The sequence below is a fragment of the Cynara cardunculus genome, assembly GCF_001531365.2.
Source record: "Cynara cardunculus var. scolymus isolate 2C chromosome LG 3, CcrdV1, whole genome shotgun sequence".
NCBI classification, from domain to species: Eukaryota; Viridiplantae; Streptophyta; class Magnoliopsida; order Asterales; family Asteraceae; genus Cynara; species Cynara cardunculus.
The window spans coordinates 17,474,206-17,496,105 of record NC_037530.1 but is presented as its reverse complement, the minus strand read 5'-3'; positions in this window follow the sequence as shown (position 1 = coordinate 17,496,105).

The window sequence follows — 21,900 nt, the reverse complement described above, 5'->3', positions numbered from 1 at the left end:
ATATGATGCATTGTGATACCATTGTAGTATCACCGGAGGACAGTGGCCGGCGGACGATGGCCGGAGAGAGAATAGAGGAGGGAGGAAAGTTTTAAAATACCAAAAATATCCTTGCATTAATGTTTTAATTCAAAATTGCCAAAATTATAAATTTCCTAATTTATCTATTGATTTGTGGTTAATATTGGTTCTCATAGTTACCACAAACTAATTAGTTCTTATTTGATTAGGTCCATATATATATATATATATATATAGAGGGTCCGATGCAAATAACAAAATGTCATGTGAAATTCCCACGAAATGGGGAGCCATTTTATCTATCACCATCTTTCATCAAGAACCTCCCTACACCGTCCTATTTTTATAATAACTTTATTCATAAACGTCATTAGCATTTAGCTGTTTGATTTAATTTAAAACAACAAGAAAACACCTTAAATAAAAAAAAAATTCAAAAGTCTAACATTTTGAGGGTTTCTGTCATTTTCCATAAATAGGAACTTGTGGATGATAATGAATCCATTTGATGGAAAATAATATTTATAAATTTATGATCTAATTAAGTCGAGTGAGTTATAAATGTCCATTTTACATGCATAAAAATGAGATTTATGAACTATTTATAAAAAATTTACAGGTCACCAAAAACTTGCATCATAATTAATTAGTCTATTGTTTAAAGTTATTTATCATTTTTGTTAAAAATATGATTCTCAATTAAAAAGGAAGAAGAATTGTAATTATACTTATTTTAACAATCATTACTTAGGTTATATATATCTTTTTTTTTGTCTTAGGTATATACATATTTTAAACAATTATATTAGACTTGAAGTTTTGACTTTCAAAATTATTATCATCTATCTGTAATCCAGATATGATTATGCTAATGACCTATTGGTAAATGTTGCTATCAATATTTATATGTTAACAGTGATAAAAACCTATTTATGAGTTGCTCATTTATATTTTCATAATCATAAAAATTTATCAGTTAATCCTATTCTTTTATAACAACCTATTTATTAATCATATGTGAATGTTGAATGAACACTAATTTTTTTCTATATTAAGGTGGTGTTTGGGATTGCTTATTTGAAACAACTTATAATTTTCTACAAAAGTTTTTATCAACTTATTATAAGTTAGAACGGTTTAACTTTTTCAAAAAACTTATTATTACCGGTTTGACACCGGTATAAGCTGTTTATCCAAACACTCAAAAGTGTTTATTACCGATGTCACACTAGAATAAGTCAAAAAGTTGTTTTTATAAACAATCTCAAACACCCTCTAAGATTTTCTAATTCCTCACCCTCTCATAAGTGAACAATTATTTATACATGAATCAGTAGGATCATAAATGTAAAAAGATTCGGTATAAGCTTTACTTCTCATGCAAAATAAATTTTGAAATAACTAAAAAAGATGGGAAAGAAACAAGAAATAGTAGACGTTATTCGTGATCAATGAATGGTGGACTTTTCATGAAAAAGACAAAAAAACATAAAAAAAAATATTGATTATTGATTTGCGTAGGGTGGTTGGGGGGACAAGCTTTGCGCTGACATTTTGTACCCAGAACCAATACAAATATAAATATATATGTCGATGGCAGACATGCATCCAAAGGTAAAAGGTTGTAAAAAATCCAATGAATTTTACTGCTTGAAGTAATTAGATATTTTTTTTAATCAATCTGGATATCTAATTCGTTATGCGAGTCGACTAATCTCAAGACGACCACCTGTTTTGTAGATAACTCAGAATCACCGCATTTAAACCTCCGTGGCCACAAAGAGATTTTTATTTCTTCTTGGATTTGTACATGAACCCTCCTGGTACTTTTGACCTTTGAAGTCAATCTCAAACCAATCAGGTACTACCCTTGTGGTTAATTAGATAATTTTTTTGAATGAATAACTTATTGGATTTTCTGAAAATTGTTAAATAATCTTTTAAATTTTGAAAATTGTTAAATACATTCTTATTACTTAAAAATGTAACATACAATCTGTATATCATGTAAAACTAAAAATTAAAATTGAAAAAAAAACCCTTAAGAACTATCCTAAACTTGAATAGTTTGTCCCATTTACAAACATATGTAGAGGAAAATTCTTGTAGAAATCTAAGATGTTGTTTGTAATTGGTTTGATTATGTTTGAGACGTTTAAAAATTGTAATTTATTTTTAATTGTGAAAATTAAAGTATTGTAATTTTTTCAAATCGGTTCAGGTTTCGAGTTCGGGTATAACCAACGGGAAACCAAGAGGGAGAAAATATTTTTACTCTTAACGGGTTCCCTCAACAGGGATCGAGGAAATCGCGGGGACCCAACGGGGATCCCCAATAAGATCCCTGACGGGGATTAGGGCGATTACGGGAACAGTCTTTGTTATCGGTTTCGAGGACGGGGATAATAACACTCGACCAAAACCTGGCTCGTTGCCATTCCTAATCGTACTTCATCATTGCTCACCCCCTCAATTCCATTCACCGTCGGCGACTATCTCCGGTCGCAAGCCACCTCCTGTCGTTGGACCACCGTGGTCTACCCCTCCCTCCCCCCTGCAACCACCGTGTGGTATCACCATCTTCTATCAACGACTATCTCTAGTCGCAAGCCACCTCCTATCATCGACAATGTCTCACCCACTCCATTCACGACAGGCAACCTCCTCCAGTCGATCCTTTTTCTCCATCGATGATACAGATTGAAAAAAATTATGATGCATTCGTATATTTTCTACAACCAGTATATCAAATTAATATCAAGAATTCGAAATCGTTGGTCATATGACGGAGGTCAAGAGGGTCGCACCTCCTTAGAGAATTCTAGGGACAACACCCCTAGCAGGGTTAAGGGGCATAACCCCTTGCAATATATGCGTAAGATGAGCTAGCATCGTTATTTTCAATATTTTATAAATTTAATATTACAGTATTAATAAATTGTCTAACATACATGAAATTAATAGATTGGCAAGAAAACTAGGTTATACTGAATAAGAAAATACCAACAAAATGTTATAATTCTATTCCAACAAATTGCTATTATAACCGAATACCAACATATCCCAAAAGATAAAATTTTATGATTTGATATACTACATAAATTAGGGCAAAGATTAATTAATTAACAAATAAAAAACAAGTAAATAAACAAATGACAATCAATGATTAGGCCAAAAGATATAGTGGTGGATTATCGAGTGATTAATGACGAGATCAAGGTCGTGGGTATATATGTCCATTGTTAATTTGTGATTTCCAATAAATCCGTTGATGAACTATCAGTAATATTTAATGCTTATTTTCAATTATTTGTTTATATGTTCTAGAAAATCTATGGTGATCTAATCTATATTACTGATGGTGAGAAAATGGTTGGTATATATAAAACTATTATTTAATTTATTAATATCCTCTACACCGTCGGTGATCCATTAATGATATGAATAGATTACTGAATGGATTACAAACAATAACATATATATATATATATATATATATATATATATATATATTGAAACTAAAAACTTTAAAAATCCTTCGATAATCTGCTCGTTATTTATTTTTATTTTTAATTTCAATTTGAATTTCTAAATGGGTAGTAATGGTTCTAATCTAGATGTTAAATAGTGTAGGGTGTGGCAGGACATAACATGGAGTCGAAACCTCAAACTTTAGGAGCCACGACGAGGCTATGACGTTTTTCACCATGTATTTATGACCAGAAATCTCTATATCATATATATTATTATACACATAAACATATGTTTTCTATTATTGGTCAATGATTAATGGTATTAAACAATTTAAATTAGATAATATATTAAAACCTAACAAGTAAGACATTAAAAATATAAAAAAAATCAAATATCACTTTTGGTCTCAACCATTGAATTTGTAAATAATGCAACTAACATCCGGCTCAATACTTTATGATAACTGGGTTTAAGGTTATAAAAGTTTGAGGATTGTTTTAGATAAGTGTTGAAAGTTGAGGGCCCGTAAAATATCCCCTTTGGGCACCACCTGTTGATTTAAATGTGCATATAAGTGTTTTCTTTTATTATCTTTGGGATGAGATAAGTTATAAAAAAAAGAGAAAAGTTGGTGTACTTTTCTGTATGTTTTCTGAGTTTGAGCAAACAAAAACCGAACGAAAGGAAGAAGATTTGGTTTGTGATTTTTAGCTGAAACTTGTTGTTTCACATCCACATCTCTTTATGATTCATAAGTTGAGTTTTATTTTAAGAGCATCATCTAATATGTTTTTGGTGAAGAAGCCGTAAGATTTCATACATGAGTATTTGACGCTTATTTGTTATTAATTAGCATAAATTTTGGGTTGTGATATGATATTATTATTTGATTGTAATACGGGTGGCATAATCAAAGTTGGGTATTATTTGGTAATAAGGGTGACACAATCAAGAGATGAATAATTTTTGTAATAAGGGTGGCATAGTAAAAAATTGGGTATATATCTTTGTAATAAATGTGGTATAATCACGAACTGGGTATATTGGAATAAAGGTGGGATAATCAAATTCTGAAAATGAAGATCTTTTGATCATGGGGTTCTGTTATCATACTAATATGATGCGATGAGTGTGATTTTTTTATCGCATCAGTGTGATTTGATGAGTTGTGGATATCGCATCTTTGTAAGCGACAAAGGAAGTTATCGCATATGCTTGATGTGATGAGTTTTTATTATAGCGTCTATATGGTGCGATAAGTGTCTCTATCGCATCTGTTAGATGCGACAAATGAGGGTTATAACAGTATGATGCGACAAGATTGGGTTATTGCATCAATGAGATGCGAGGAAATATTATTGCATCCTTGAGGTACGACAAGGGGGTTATCGCATGTGTATAATATGACAAAATTTGTTATCACATCAACGTGATGCGATAAGTTGGTGTATAACATGTGGGATGCGACAACTTGATTATTTGTTTATTTAATGCAATAAGTTTGAGACTTCAATTTGTTATGATGCAATAAATGAAGATGACTCATCTATATAGTGCAGGAAAGAGGTTTGTTTTAATAAAACACTATTCATTAGACCTTATGGTCTAACCCTCATTTTATGTTTTAAAATGTGCATTACAGGTCGGGCACGTTTGAAAGATAAGGGAAAGGGAAAATATGAATAAATTATTATTGCTATACATATGTAGATTTTTGTAAGCTGTTATGTTACATGTACTTGAGAACTTGATTCGTATGCAAGTAATGTACTTGATATGAATAAAAAATTTGTAGCTACTTTTGTAATGTAGCAATTTGTACATTTGGGACCAATGTGTATATTTCTATTTCATGTTATATGGAATACGTGCGCTATATGCAAATATTAACAAACAGATTCAACATCCTGAGTATGTTACTCGGGATATGCTAGCAGAAGAAATGAGTACATTACGAAATACCCTAACTTCTATACTAGGAATACATGCCATAGTAGAAACTGAACGAGTGGAAATAAATCCACAAGTTCATGCTTCAAATGAGAAAGAGGGTGATATTAAGACGTTTTTGACGTGTAAACCCCCGACTTTTTTTGAGAGAGAGAGAGACCTGATAAAATCCATATGTTCACTAAGATAGATTGAATCAGTCTTTAATACAAGTGCTTATGTGAAGATCGGATTAGATTTGTTGTTTCGATGCTCAAGTCAAATGTATTGTACTGTGGGAAGTTGAGTCATTGTCAAAACCCAACATTTTACAATCATTGTCATGGACAGAATTTGTGGATAGATTCAAAGAATAATTTTGCCCTAAAGAAGCAGTGAGGTAACTAGAGAAGAATTTTTAAAGTTAGAACAAGGAAATCAAACTGTGCAGGAGTATACCAAAAGGTTTATTGAACACTTCTGATTTGATGAGCATTACATATCATTGGAATCTACAAGATTGAGCGGTATATTTGGGGTTTAAAACCCTCAATGAGAGAATTTGCAATTACGATGATCCCATCACGTTCTCTTCTGCAGTGGACGCAACTAAAAGTACTGAAAGGAATAATAAGAACAAACAGGTGGGAGAAAGAGTGGGGGAAAAGAGAAAGTGGGAAGGGTCTTCAACAGAATTCAAAAGACCCAAGTTTGTAAAATCTAATAATCGTCCCGTTCAACGATTCAATGAACGACATTGTCAGGGATGTCACCGTGTTCATCAGAGTGATTGCAATATGGATCAAAGAGTTTGTTTCAGGTGTGGAAAGCCGAGGCATATCTCCCGAGATTGCCGAATGACTCAACGTTGCTATCAGTGTGATTCTCCAAATCACATCAAATCAGACTGCCCTCAATTAAAGAATCCGAGATTAAATTTTGGTGGAAATGCTCAGAGTACTCGTGAATGTATCAACATTAAAATGGGTGAATCTGACAGGGCTAGAGGGCGATCCTTCCAGATGTCAAGAAGGGAGGCGGAGGAAGTCCTTGATGTGGTAACATGTATGTTTCTTATAACTCAGTATATGCTAAGGTGTTATTCGATTCTGGTGAAAATTATTTATTTATGTCACGTTTATTTGTTGGATGTTTATACATGAAATATGTGCCCTTATACTATGCATTAGTAGTTGATACTACTAATAATAGTCAAATATCTGTTAACAAAGTGTTTAATGATTGCCAAATAGAGGTTCAATAGTGTATGATACCGATCCGATTATTCCCTATGTCGATAATGGAATTTGATGTAGTAGTGGGCATGGATTGGTTGGCAGAAAATCAAAAACGTATCATGTGTAATAAGAAGATGATACGTATAGATTTGCTGGGGAAGGGGCTAATTGTAATTTATGAAAGCTCGGAAATGTATTCAAAAGGGGTACCAAATTTTTCTGGCTTTTGTGGTTGATTCGAAGAAAGAGAAAGGTAAACAATAATGCATTCCAGTAGTTTTCGATTATACAGAAGTATTTCCTAATGAATTGATCAATTTACCCCTCGATCGATCAGTTGGGTTCAGGATTGGCCTAACACCTAGAGCGGCACTAGTAGCCAGAGCACCGTATCGGTTGGCACTATTTGTTTGGTGCTCTAGTACTGTTTATTTAAAAAGAAAGATGGGTCGATGAGAATGTGTATTGACTACCGAGAATTGAACAAATTGACCATAAAGAATAAATATCTCTTACCAAGAATTGATGATTTATTTGATTAGTTAGTTGGGGCCAGTTACTTCTCAAAAATCAATTTATAGTCGGGATATTATCAATTGAAAGTTTAGGACGAAGATATAGCTAAAACTGCTTTTCGAACCAGATATGGGCATCACAAGTTTTTGGTTATGCCGTTCGAACTAATTAATGCTCCAGCCACATTTATGGATCTGATGAATAGAGTATGTAACGAATACCTCGATAAATTTGTTATTGTTTTAGCAATGATATTCTTATTTACTCAAAATCGGAAGTAGAACATGTTGAGCATCTTCGTTTGATTCTTAAACTTCTGAAAGGAGAAAAGTTGTACACTATGCTATCATAATGTGAGTTTTGGTTAAAAGAAGTTCAGTTCTTGAGTCACATCGTTTCAGAAGAAGGGGTAAAAGTTGATCCTGCAAAGATTGAAGCAACTGAAAAATGGGAAATATCTCAAATGCCTACAGAGATCCGCAGTTTCTTGGGTTTGGCGGGGTATTACCAAAAGTTTATTCAAGATTTCTCTTGGATCGCGACAGCTCTAATCAAATTGACGAGAAAAAGTGTAAAGTATGAATGGGGAGAAGATCAAGCTAAAGTCTTCCAGTTGTTGAAAGATCGGTTATGCAGTGCTCTAATATTATCGTTACCAGAAGGATCAGAAGATTTAGTAGTTTATATTGATGCTTCAAGGTTGAGTATGGGATGTGTATTGATGCAATAAGAAAAAGTTACTATGTATGCTTCCAAACAATTGAAAGATCACGAAAAACAGTATCCTATTCACAATATGGAGCTTCTAACAGTCGTTTTTGTTTTGAAGATTTGGAGACATTATTTGTTGGGGACTAAATGTCATATTTATACAGATCATAAGAGTCTTCAACATCTGTTTAATTACAAAGAGTTGAATATGAGGCAAAGACGATGAATTGAACTAGTGAATGACTATGATTGTGAGATTCTTGACGAGATCCTGAGATGTCATAACGAAGCAATTAAAGAGGAGAATGTTAAAGCTGAAAGAATTGGAGGGATGTTAGCAACCTTAGTAAAGAATAATCACGGAATTTTATGTTTATAAGGTAGAATCTGGGTGCCTCGTTTTGGAAACAATCGTGAGTTAATTTTGGATGAAAGTCACAGATCTTGATATTCAATTCACCCGAGTACCAATAAGATGTATAGAGATTTAAAAACATTCTATTGGTGGTCGGGGTTGAAGAAGGATATTACACGGTACGTGGTACGTGGAACGAGGTCTGACCTGTTTACATGTAAGATTGAACATTAACGACCCTATAAGAATTTGCAATCATTACAAATTCCTATATGGAAATGGGATCATATTACGATAGATTTCATAATGTAACTTCCACGAACTCCGAAAGGGTACGATTCTATTTGGGTTATTGTGGATTGTCTAACAAAATATACGCACTTTCTATCGATCAAAGAGTCATATCCGTTAGAAAGAGTTGCAAAAATCTACATCGATGAGATTGTGACTCGTCAACAGTGTTCCTTTATCAATCATTTCAGATAGGGACAATCGGTTTACCTTAAGGTTCTGGGAAAGCTTCCAGAAAGTCATGGGATCTCAGATTTGGTTAAGTACAACGTATCACCCACAGACTGACGAAAAAAGAGAGAACATGATTCAGACCCTCGAAGATATATGTTAAAAGCTTGTATCATTGATTTTGGGGGTTCATGGGATAATCATCTGCCGTTGATTGAAATTGCTTACAACAATTATCATTCTAGCATCCAAGCGGCACTATATGAAGTTATGTATGGTAGAAAATGTAGAACATTGCTATGTTGGAATGAGGTGGGGGACAAACAGTTGGATGGTCTAGAGATCATTCAGATAATGACCGAAAAGATAGATCAAATCTGAGAAAGAATAAAGACAGCTCAGGACCGACAAAAGTGTTATGTGACAAACGTCGAAAGCTGATTGAATTTCTGATAGGAGATTTTGTGATGCTGAAAGTTTCACCGTGGAAAGGTATTGTACGATACTGTTGATCCTCTCTCTCAGTGATTTGATGTAATCCCTTTTCACTTATACGTTGTATTTATGTTTCTGTCTTTTTAGTTCCAGCGACCTTCACTGAGTATGTTCAATGATCGCTGAAGAACTTGCATTGTAAATTTATTAGAGACAACAATACTTCAAGAAGACAACACTCAGACCAAAGAACCTTCAGCAAACGTCGAAGACTGAAACTGAAGATTAGAGACTGGCGAGTACGTGATCTGAAGCGGTATCCAGTGATTACAAGCCTGTCTATATATGTGTGAAGACTGCTTAAGCTTCAGCAAATGATGAAGAGACCTTCAGGTCATTCCAGCATTCAGCGATCAAAGGAAGGTTGCTTAGCACAATTATTGTTGTCTTGTCCTTATACACACAAAGGACAAACACCATACCCTTATGAAATTTGGTACAGTATAGAGCCGACTAGTCGACTCTATTGTCCACCAACTTTAGGTAAAGATATCTGCTCTTGAATAGTGCTTTGTGTATTATTCACTGTAGCAGAGGACAAGCCTTCCTCTTAAGGCTTGACACGCACTCTAACCCTACCATATTGCGTTAAATGAACATTTAATGCACTGGGTATAAATAGAAGTGTTTCTTCTTCATGCAGAGTGTGCGCAACTCACTCTCTAACCCTAATTCTTACTTCAAGCATTTTCTAGCTTAAGTAAAGGATCTTCTCTACATCATTTATTTTCTTGTATTTGCTAAGACTTAGTGTGTAACTAAAGATTGTTTAGATCGATTTTTATCACCTTATCTTTCTGCAAACAATCTTGTAAAATCTGTATTGATCTTCTTTATCAATATATATTTTAAATTTTAATATTGTGTTTGTATTCATCCCCCCCCCCTTCTACAAACTGTTTTACTATTCTCTTCTCCTATTTCTTTGGTCTTTACACATGTCGATGATGTATCAGCGACCGTCCTTACTGATACTGAGACGCGCACCACTGGACCTGAGGTTGCTCCTCTCGATGCTCCTCAGCATACAGATGTCCATCCTCTCGAGGACATCTTTGCTCACGCCAGTGACAATCCTTTTGATGTCACTGATGGCCCCTCAGGTATTCCAGCTTCCTACCCTTTCTTTTCTTCTGACCTTGAGCATTCAGCTCATACTTCTTCTTTTGCAGGTCCTTCTTCGATGCATCAGTCTGCTGCTCAGGAAGTGGAAGAGGAATAAAGAAAGAAAGATGATGGAGGAGATGAAGAGATCGATGATGACTATAATATGGCATCAGACATCAAACTTCTCCCTCCAGTCGTTGATATCGTCCTTTGCAGGATCAACGAAGTCCACCAAGAAATGCCCCGCAAGGGTGATCTTGATGCGAACTTCCTTGCCATCCAGGCGAACGTTCAAGAAGTTTAGAGCCATCTCCAGACTCTCCAAGAAGTTGTTCAAGCCAACACCGATGCCATTGTTGTTCTTCACAACAAGGCTGACGATGCTCAGGCTATCGCTGATCAGCAGACTGGCCTTCTTCAACAGATCCTGGATGTTGTCCGTCAACTAGCTCCAGTGATCCCACCTTCTTTCTCTGCCAATGATCGCGCCTAGCTCCATGAGACGCGTGAGGCAACGACAACTCTAGCCAGCACTTTGCAAAGGTTAGAGGAGATAATGGTTCTCCATCGTCAGCGCTTGGACGAACTCTCTGGCCAATTCTCTCAAGTCTTAGCCAGAGAGGGGGAGATGAGGTCCAACGCTGGGGAATCATCCGATGCTGCTGCTACTCCTTCTCAGGCTGTTGGTCCAGTATCAGCTTCAGTTGTAGTTGAAGCTGAAGCTCCTAGAGCTGAAGCGGTTGCTACTCCTGTAATCACGACCACCAAAGCTGCTTCAGCTGAGGTTGTTGATGCCATCCCTAGAGATGATGCCCCTTCCATCACTGCTGCTGGTGATGATGATGATGAAGATGAAGATGATGATGATGAAGAAGATGATGAACCTACCATTCCAGACCCCAGAAGTGATCTAGATGGCGACGACGACGATGATGAAGAAAATGACTTTACCATCAAGTACCAGAAGCCATCAACCATCACCAAGGGAGTTACTCTCAAGGATTCTGCATCCTAGGGGGAGTAAAGGCAAGGTGAATCTACTCCATCAGGGAACCAGGACCCCAAATTGAAAGGCAAGGCGGTCGCTGAAGAAGGAAACTTGAAGGTATTGTTCAATATCCCTCAACAACCTTTGTTTGAAGACTCTACCTCTCAGGTAGTGATTACTTCAGAATATCAACTTAATATTCCATCAACAACCTACGGTCGACTGGAGCGGGTACCTGATCAACCCGTCTCTTGTGCTCCTATCGACCAACAGATGTCTCAGCTAAAGGAGTCACTTGACCAGACTAGAGTAAAAATCCATCTTCGTACCTCTAGTGGTGGTGAGTTCAACTTCTTGTCTGAAGCTGAAAGACTCGAGGCATTAAGGGTTGAAGAAGAGCTAGAGCTTCAAAAGAAGCAGACTGAAGACAGCTTGAAGCTGGCCAAGTCACTAGCTGAAAAGGTCCTTCCCAAGAAAAAGTCCAAGAAAAACGTAAATGCTGTCCAAGCCCAGACTAAACTTCCTTCTATTGCAGAAGCTGAGCATGAGAAGAACCTGAAGCTGACAGAAAAGGACAAGCGATGGAGCGAAGCAAAGCTGAAAAAGAGAATCAGTCCCCGCCCGATTATCAGGGTCAGCATCAACGGACGTTCTAAAGACGATGGAACGCTGGTCTCAATGCTCATCACCCGGGACAATCTTGATGCTGTTACCGAGTACCCTTCCTACCTTGGCCATTATGGATACAGCGAATGGATGGAGATCAGACAAGCTATTCAGCGATCCAAGTCGAGACACAAGACACTTATCGAGGATACCATCAGCGAGTTTATCAAAAGGATGTCCAGGTATGTCAAGGTCCCTGATAGGCTATCTCTGAAGAAAGGTGGGAAGAAGAAACTCAAGCTCTCTTATCCTAATGATGGACCATTCCTAAGAAACGAACATGAAACAAGGTTCTCCTTAGATGAAATCCTGAAGGGTCATCAGAGTATGGACATTTCTATGCTGAATCTTGACTTGCCAGGTAAGGATCCCTTTACACCCAACTCTGTGCATTTTAAACCTGAGTTAGGAGTTATATTCCTTGACTATGAAGGTGAAGTCAGATTTCAGAGAATGTCAGAGCTACATCTATGTCCAATGGGTCATCTGGTTTACCTCTTGCTCTGGATAGATGATAGCATGCCTGAAAAAGTCGTAGATCTGAAGATACGAAGGGAATTCCTACGTCGACGAAATCTTGGTGAAGATGTACCTGGTTACATAGATCAAAGTGTTCCAGAATAGTTTCTCTTTGTAACAACAATCCACTTTTCCTTGTAACTTCTTGTACTATGTCTACTTTGAGTGATTGTACTTATAATCTGTAAGCACATGTACTGTAATACTTGTAATATTTCCAATGATTAATAAAATGAGTATTCCATGTACTTCACTGAAAAAGATCCCTGAAAAAATTAATAGGGACACAAGTCTATGAGTTCCAGTGTTACTTTTCACATTCACTGACAATCTATAAGTCAGTGAATAAACTTTCAGTTTCAATTTCCATACTTGTAATTTTCTTAGATATAACTTAAGAAAAATCTCAAGCTGAGACTGACTAACTGAAAAAGATCCCAAAATAGTAAAAAGGGACATGTACTTTATATGTAACTTTTCCTTACTATTATTTGATAAGACAACCTTCTTTATGTTGTCTTGTTATCATCAAATAGGGGAGATTGTTGATCCTCTCTCTCAGTGATTTAATGATAATCCCTTTTCACTAATACGTTGTATTTATGTTTTTGTCTTTTCAGTTCCAGCGATCTTCACTGAGCATGTTCAGTGATCGCTGAAAAACTTGTATTGTAAATCTATCAGAAACAGAGATACTTCAAGAAGACAACACTCACACCAAAGAACCTTCAGCAAACGTTGAAGACTGAAACTGAAGATTAGAGACTGGAAAGTACGTGATCTGAAGCGGTACTCAGTGATTACAAGTCTGTCTATATATGTGTAAAGACTGACCAAGCTTCAGCGAATGATGAAGATACCTTCTGGTCATTACAACATTCAGCGATCAAAGGAATCTTGCTTAGCACGATTGTTGTTGTCTTGTCCTTATGCACACAAAGGACAAACCCATACCCTTATGAAAGTTGGTACGGTACGGAGCCGACTAGTCGACTTTATTGTCCACCAACTTTAGGTAAGGATGTCTGCTCTTGAATAGTGCTTTTTGTACTATTCACTATAGCAAAGGACAAGCCTTCCTCTTAAGGTTTGGCACGCACTATAACCCTACCATATTGCATTAAATGAACATTTAATGCACTTGGTATAAATAGAAATGTTTCTTCTCCATGCAGAGTGCGCGCAACTCACTCTCTAACCCTAATTCTTACTTCAAGCATTTTCAAGCTTAAGTAAAGAATCTTCTCTACAACATTTCTTTTCTTGTATTTGCTAAGATTTAATGTGTAACTAAAGATTGTTTAGATAGGTTTTTATCACCTTATCTTTCCGCAAACAATCTTGTAAAATCTGTATTGATCTTCTTTATCAATATATATTTTAAATTAGAAAATATTGTGTTTGTATTCATCCCTCCATTTCTACAAACTGTTTTACTAATCTTGTAGACCCTCAAGGGACCAACATGAACAATAAATGATTTAGTATTTTGTAGATTCAATTTTTATTATTGAATACAAGTGAAATACATGATAATATAAAAGTGTAAGAATACAAATGGAATAAGGTACACAACAATCCAGTGTTTACATCGTTGTCACCAAATAAGTTGTTGTACACACATATGTATAGGGGGAGAGAGGATCAAATGAGCAAAATAAAAAACACGAAAGCGACCAAATCATATGTGATTTTGCACAGAAATTACATGTGATTACGGAACAAGGTCAATCCAAGAAATGAGAAGGAAACTTAAAGTCGCGTGAATCACAATGAACGTGGAAAATCATCCATTAGAATCAAAATCGTGATTTTTAACAATGTTGAGATCAATTAAAGGCATGTGATGAAACCCTCTTTATGAGCGATGGAACGTGGAATAAATAAACCTTAATGGAACCGAAAACCTAAATTTATTAAATCCAATTTCAATGCTTCATGGAACCTTAAATAAAGTAACAGATGAAGATGATGTATATGCATATAACGTGTGTGTGTGTGTATAAGGGAACCTGTACAGATTGACGGTGACCTACAAATGTTAGGGTTTGGAGTTCTATGATGGTAGTGGTTCAATGAGGAGTAGAAAGAGATGGTAAAAACAGGTCATCGAATCTGATGGTGGTGATGGAGAATCTGGTGTTCTGGTTCAACCTTGAAGTAATAAGTGTTGTATAGATCTTTTTTTCTATAGATGGTGAAGAGGTTGGGTGGGGGAGGCTAGTGATTTGGGGTGGGGATTAGGGAACACAGGAGATAGTGACCGGCACCGGTCGTAGATGTGGGAGGTCAACGGCAGAAGAAACAAATGTTGGGTTTAGTCTTGTGTTTGTGTATGTGTGTATATATAATACAAATTGTTGAAATATAATTGTTAAGCTTTTTAATCAAAAATAACAAAATAACCTAAAAAGACCAAAGTATTGCTCATTCCAACCGAATTTTTTTAACAAAATTAGAGGGAGGGACTCGAAGAGTTAAAAAATGTAAACCATGAGTCTCATCCTTGTATTTATTTTGATTTTGGGACAAGGGTGAGTAAAATGTGTAAACCACAGGGACCAAATTTATAATTTACTCTAAATGAAAATTTAGGCCATGTGGTTTATAAATTAACGAGTAAAGTCCCTAAAAACAATTTTTGCAGAAGTACATCTCTGTTGTTTCATTTGTATAACGTATATGGTCCCTCCTAATAACTCTGTCAGCTAGGAGTAGTTTCTTTCATTAACCATTCCCCTATCTCTACTTTCTTTTTTATAACAGATTCAAACCCTCCATTTACATTAAACTTTATAAGAGATTTGATCCCTCCTATTCATTTTCATAACGAATTTGGTACATCTCTTTAATCAATAAAAACTTAGTGGGACAATCATATATTTTCTAAATATAACGGGAAAAATAACTAAACAAACCCACATCAATTAGGTATTCAACTTAACCAAATTAATCTTTCAGTGTCGGCTGGAAATATAGGATCATTAAAACAATAATACAACAAAAAAAAAACAAAAATATAAACTATTTCATGGTATATAGTAGGGTCAGATATTTCATTAGTAAGCATTTACTACAAAATAGTTGGTAAACAACCATTTCTAATCACTATTTAGCATGGTCGTACTTTTAGTTTGTGTTGCTAAATGATCTTCAATAGGATTTGTATGTGACTCTGCTACTTAAAGTTGTTAGAACATCTACAATCATAATCCCCATAATTAAGTTAATGTAAGGAGTAATTTGCCAAAAAATTAGTGTAGTGAATGTCTTTTCTATTATAGTAACTCTAATCATGCTCCTTGCATCATTAGCTACATAATATTGTAATAATGTTTTTTTTGTATTAAAATGGATGTTATCTACATTTTCTAATTATTAATAAAGCTAATAACAATAAAAAAATAATGTAGTTATATGGTATATAGTACCCTACATATAGGGGAGTGAGATAATATGAATTAAGATACGAAGCCAAATCTATGGAGCGATTGAATCATCTTATTTTGGTTGTGTCTCCCTACTTTAGTTAAAAGTGGATGTAGAGAGTGCACGAGAGATGCTCTATAATTATTTTTCATAATATTAAGGGGTTGTTTGTTTTTAATAAAAAAACTCTTAATTTCCTTTTAAGTCTGAATCGGTCAGACATAAGAGGATTCAGTATGTTTGTTTTTTTTTTTCAATTAAGAGCTTAAAAGCTCTTATTAGGTCTGAAAATTTAAGTGGTTGCGAAACCTCTTATTTCAAATTGTCGCCTACCTACTCTGATCTCTTTGCGCTCGATTTCTCTAGATCAACTCTTCTGTCTCGATCTCTCATCTCTCAACTTTGTCAACTGTCGATCCATATCAACTCTCGATCTCTCATCTTTAAACTTTAGATTTCAGACGCAAAAAACAAACAGTCTAACTGATTCAGATTTCAGACGTCAGTACCACCTCTTACAAATCAGAAGTGAATTCAAACTTCAGATTTCAGCACCTCTTAAAAAACAAACACCACCTAAGAGTATTTGATCAACTAACACATCTACAAGCAATTCATCAAATAAGATATATATAAACAACTTTATTATAACATTTAATAATTAATTTATTATGAGTAACATCAAACTAATTATTTAACCATCAAATAATCTAATAGTAGTAAATAGAACTCTTTCATATAAAATTGATTTAGAACTTGAAATTGAGATCAAGACAACCACGTTTAAAACTAGTTTTTAGTGTTTTTAAGTTAGAAGCTTTAAATGAAAAAGATGAAAAAATTGGAAGTATATGAACAACTTTGATCCCATTATGAATCAACTTAATTTTTTGTGATTCAAAAGATATAGTTGTATATTAAAATTTTGTATTTTAATAAAAATTTATTTTAAAACTAAAGTAGATTAGATCATCTACAAACCATCATCTTAAAGATAACAATAGCATTATAAATTTTTACATTTAATTTTTCATTACTCATCATAATAACACTAATAATTTTCAACTACATTGTCTTAGATTATACCATTTTTATATGTTTAACACACACACACATACACATACGTACATACATATAGGTGGAGGTTCAAAAGAAAAACACATTCTTTTTACAAGAACGCGAGAACACCCTTATCACATGTGATAATACGCGTGAGGGGACCCATGATGTGTGGACGATGTGTTCTACGACTTAGATCGCGCCAAAGGTAGTCTGCATTTATGATTTAGCATCAAATGTGATAGTCTTGATTGATTATTGTATCATATCAACAACACCCTTATCACATATGATAATACTTGTGAGGGGGCTTAGTGGTGTAAAGGCGACTTGGCCCGCAACCAAGTTCGTATCGGAAATCGCTCGCGTCTCTTATTTAGTATCACATGTATATCATATGTGATGGAATAATAGTATCACATGTGATTGTGCATAGTAAAAGAATGTTCTCATGTTCTCGTGAAATGAAGGTGTTATCGTTTGAATCTTTTCCATATATATATTAATTTACTCTTAACTATAAGTTATTTTTAATGTACATTAATTAGTTTTATTTATTTATATTTATATTTTTTAATCTTATTTAATCTATAAAAATATTAATTAGTTTCAATAAACTATTTAAATATATACTTCTATATATTATTGAGTATTTATTTTATTTTTAAAAATTAAATTTTAATTTTCAACTAGTTAAAACAAAATATGTATTAAAATTATATTTAATATGAGGTAAACGATTTAACGGAAATTAAAGTTTATAAAAAGTGAACTATTTCATGTAAGCTTAAAAAACCTTACCCCCATGAAATGGTTTACTTTTTACTTTTTTGGTTGTATTATTCTTTCAGTGATCTTATATTTCCAGCAGATTGACATATTAAATTGATTGGGTTAAATATTCTATTAATATTGGTGTGGATTTGTTTACTTATTTTTTTTTTTTAACTAAAGGGAGGCTGGACCAAAGAATTAGTTATATATAAAAATGAATGGTTAGTGGACGAAACTACCTCTCATTAATAACACTTGAATTGGTTGTGTTATTAAGAGACTACTTCTTATTAGTTGGTTATAAAAATGAAACCCTAAGAATATCTTTCTTTAAAAATTCTTTTTGTAGGGACCTTACTCACTTATTTATGTAAGTACTACACATTTACATTCAACTCTTTCATGTAATACACATACAAAAAGTTGCATGTTATTTTGAGTTAAAAGATTTGGACGTAAGATATGAAAGTATCTATTCAGGAAAGTGAAACGAGACAATGAATAACAAAAACCGGAAAAATTGGAAAATCGGTAACACCTTCATAATCAGTTACATAACCAATTTTGTAATCCCTTTTCCAACCAGTTCCATAATCAATTACATAAACTCGTACGTATTTAGTTTCGCTAATCACGATTTCATCATGATTTCTTACAGATATCCACACCAATTCCATAGATCTAACATAAAGTTATTAAAAATATGATTCCCCTATAATTCAACAAAACTATGTCATCGAATGCATCCAAAATTCCTTGATTTTATCATTGGGATTGGGATAATATTTTATATTCATTACCACGAAAATTAGAGAAAAACAACTACGAGGATTAGCTTTTGGTAGATTTGAGAGCTTTTAATCACAAAAGTGATTTCCGTCTTTATTCTTTTTTTATGTTTCTGTTTTTCTGTGGTTAATAATGTTCACAAAGTGAAATTAACCATAATGAGCTATAGGATAAATTACATGAAAAAAATAACGTACTTTACGTTGATTTTTATTTCAGGTAATATATATTTTTAAAACCTTCGTTTTGGTACATAAGATGTGAAGTTTTAAATATTTAAATGTCTAGATAACCATTTTAAATATTAACCGTTTACAATGTTAATGTAACAAATGATGTATATATCATTTTTGATTGAATATTATTTGTTAATATGGCTAGTGACATGGATTTTTATTATCTAAAATTATTATTTATGTTAGTATTTATACATTATAATTATTAGTGGATTATCCTTTTCATCTCAATTAAGGTTCTACCTTTCGTAACTGATGAGGAATGAAGGGGACAGGGAATCCCCCTATTCATATTTCACTTTTATAAATATATAATCCACAAATAATTATAATGTATAAATTCTAATAAAATAAATAGGTTTATAACTAATTTTAGATATAAAAAATTCATGTTACTAACCGCTTCAACAAATAATATTGAGTCAGATCACTATTAAAAAGAATTTTTTTTAAAATTTAAGTAAAATCCATCGGAACATTTAAAAAAATGCTTTTGTTTTTTTTAAATAGTTTTTTGATGGAAAAAACTTTTTTATAAAATTTTCAACAGATTTTTTAGTTAAAATAGAAAATTAGAGCCTAATAATAAGCGTTAATGATCAATTGAACTGAATAAGACTCAATAGCTCCATAACACCTAGTTGAACTGAATAGTATCCGTTAAGTCCACTAAGATCTATTAAAGACCAAATAGTATCTGTTAAAGCCCAATAGATTCATTAAAGTCCACTAAGATCCATTAAAGATCAAATTGTACCTGTTAAAGCCCAGTAGATTCATTAAAGTCCACTAAGATCCATTAAAAGCCAAATAGTACATGTTAAAGCTCAATAGGTTCATTAAAGTCCACTAAAATCCATTAAAACCCAGTAATACCTTTAAAGCCCAATTGAACTGAATAAAACCTTACAATACCAGTTAAAACTCAATTGAACCGAATAAAACCAAATAGTACATGTTAAAGCCCAATTGAACGAATTAAGACTCAATAGAACTATTAAAGCCCAATAGATTCATTAAAGCCCAATTGAATCAAATAAGGCCCAATTAGTACTCGTTAATGTCGAATTGAACCGAATAAGACCCAATAGCTCCATTAAATCCTATTGGGCAAAATGCACAAAATAACAACCTACTTTTATAAATTTTCTTATTATAACATTCTACTTTCAGTTTTTCTTATTACAGCAATGCACTTTCAAAATATTTTTTATTAGAGCATCGTAAATTCAAAAATTTACCCATTATAGCATTGGGTAACCTGTTACCTTTTTGAACAGGTTTTTCTTTGTTGACGTGTCAAATTTAAAATGACATGGAAACCATGTAGGATAACATATTACACATGGATATCCTACGTGTCATTTAAAAAAAAATTAAAAGCAATTTTTTGAAAATGAAAAACGTCAATCCCTCTCATTGTTTGACTGTTCATTCACCCACAGTCCCTCAATCCCTCAATCGCACACATCGTCTTCCTCTTTGACCTAATCGACCCTCACCATCTTCTTCCTTATCAAAACTAAACCCTAATCGACTCAATCTCATCGACTTCCTCATCGACTTCCTCATCGTGCATCCTGTTCCAACAGGTAAGTTTAATATGTTTTACAGCAATGTATATGTACATTTTCTGTTTTAGTATTGGTTACTAATAGAAGCCATGACTATCTATCTATCTATGGGATTTCTTATCTTAGGTTTGATTATGTTGCATGTACTATGAATGTTGCTCCAATACTATAAAAGTAGCTTTCTTATCTTATCTTAGATTGATGCATTCATCCATTGCTTCTGATATATAGTAAAAGGACATCCATTGAATAGGATTTGCATCTAATACCTGCACATACAAAAAACAATCGTGCAGGTTCCTTTAGTTACTTTTCCTTGATATCATGGACCACACAGTATCAAAAAATATATATTTAAAACGAAACAACGTTAAACTTTAAAACGGGCTAAACCATGATAAAGTGAAATCAGCTTCTTGACATCTCTAAAAACCCACAAGAAGAAAAGATTGGCCAGTCCCCAAGTACTAATATTTGATTTAAGATTGTTACCATCAAGAACCTGTTGTATTTTCATTAATAAAATGCACAAGCTTACTGAAAGCAGTTATGTGTACTTCAACTGTCATATGAGCACAAAATCTGGCACTGAATATTGTGTGGACTGCTTAATAACCAATTCCATGTGGTATTTTTCTTCATTTTCACACTGCAGCCTGTGTATATGGAGTTGAATAAAGAGCCAATTGATCATGCTCACTGATCGGTGACTCGAATAAATACCACTAGAAACTAAAAGAACAAACACTAATCAATCAACGAATTCCTGTTATGTTTCTTGTTTCTTAGATGGAATTCACCCGAATACAATTCATTGCAACATTCAAGGTTGTCATACTAATGTAACAAGCAAGTTTGCATAAAACTGTTTCAAGTTTACCAATAGTTGCAGAGCAAAAAAGGGCCATTTCCTTTGCTAACTATGTCAAACATAAAAAAAGCTTTTGCCATCATAAGTTCAAAACTTATAATAGGAAACTTCCATCGTGCATGCCAAAGTGTGGAGACCCAAAGTAATCCAAAATAAACAGAGACAATGGGAACATGTTTTGTTCCTTAATTCTCTAGGTAGATGATGTAACAAAAGAATCAAAGAAATATTATGATACCTAAATGGCTTTTCTGGTAGAACATTGCCTGTAATCTGCTCATCTTGTGTGCGCATGGCTTTTATGGTAGAATATTAATGCAACTCGACAGATTACTCTTACTCATTCTCTTCGTTACCAAGATTATCGTGTGTACAATATATAAGTTGGAAATATTGAGCACACACTAAGGGTCGTTTACCAAACGCTTACCCGGATAAGCGCTTAACAAGTAACATTACCTCACCGCATGAATATGGTAAAGACCAAGAATCTTACCTGGTAAGAGCGAGACAAGGTTCAAAAGTCTTACCCGGTAAGTGAGGGCGACGACTCTTACCATGGTAAGCGCTTACCGGGTAAATTGTTGCATATGATGTCGTTTTAGTGGACTAAAATCTTACCCGTTAAGTAAATAATAGTGTTAAATTTTACCGGTAAGCACTTACCGGGTAAGTGTTTGGTAAACG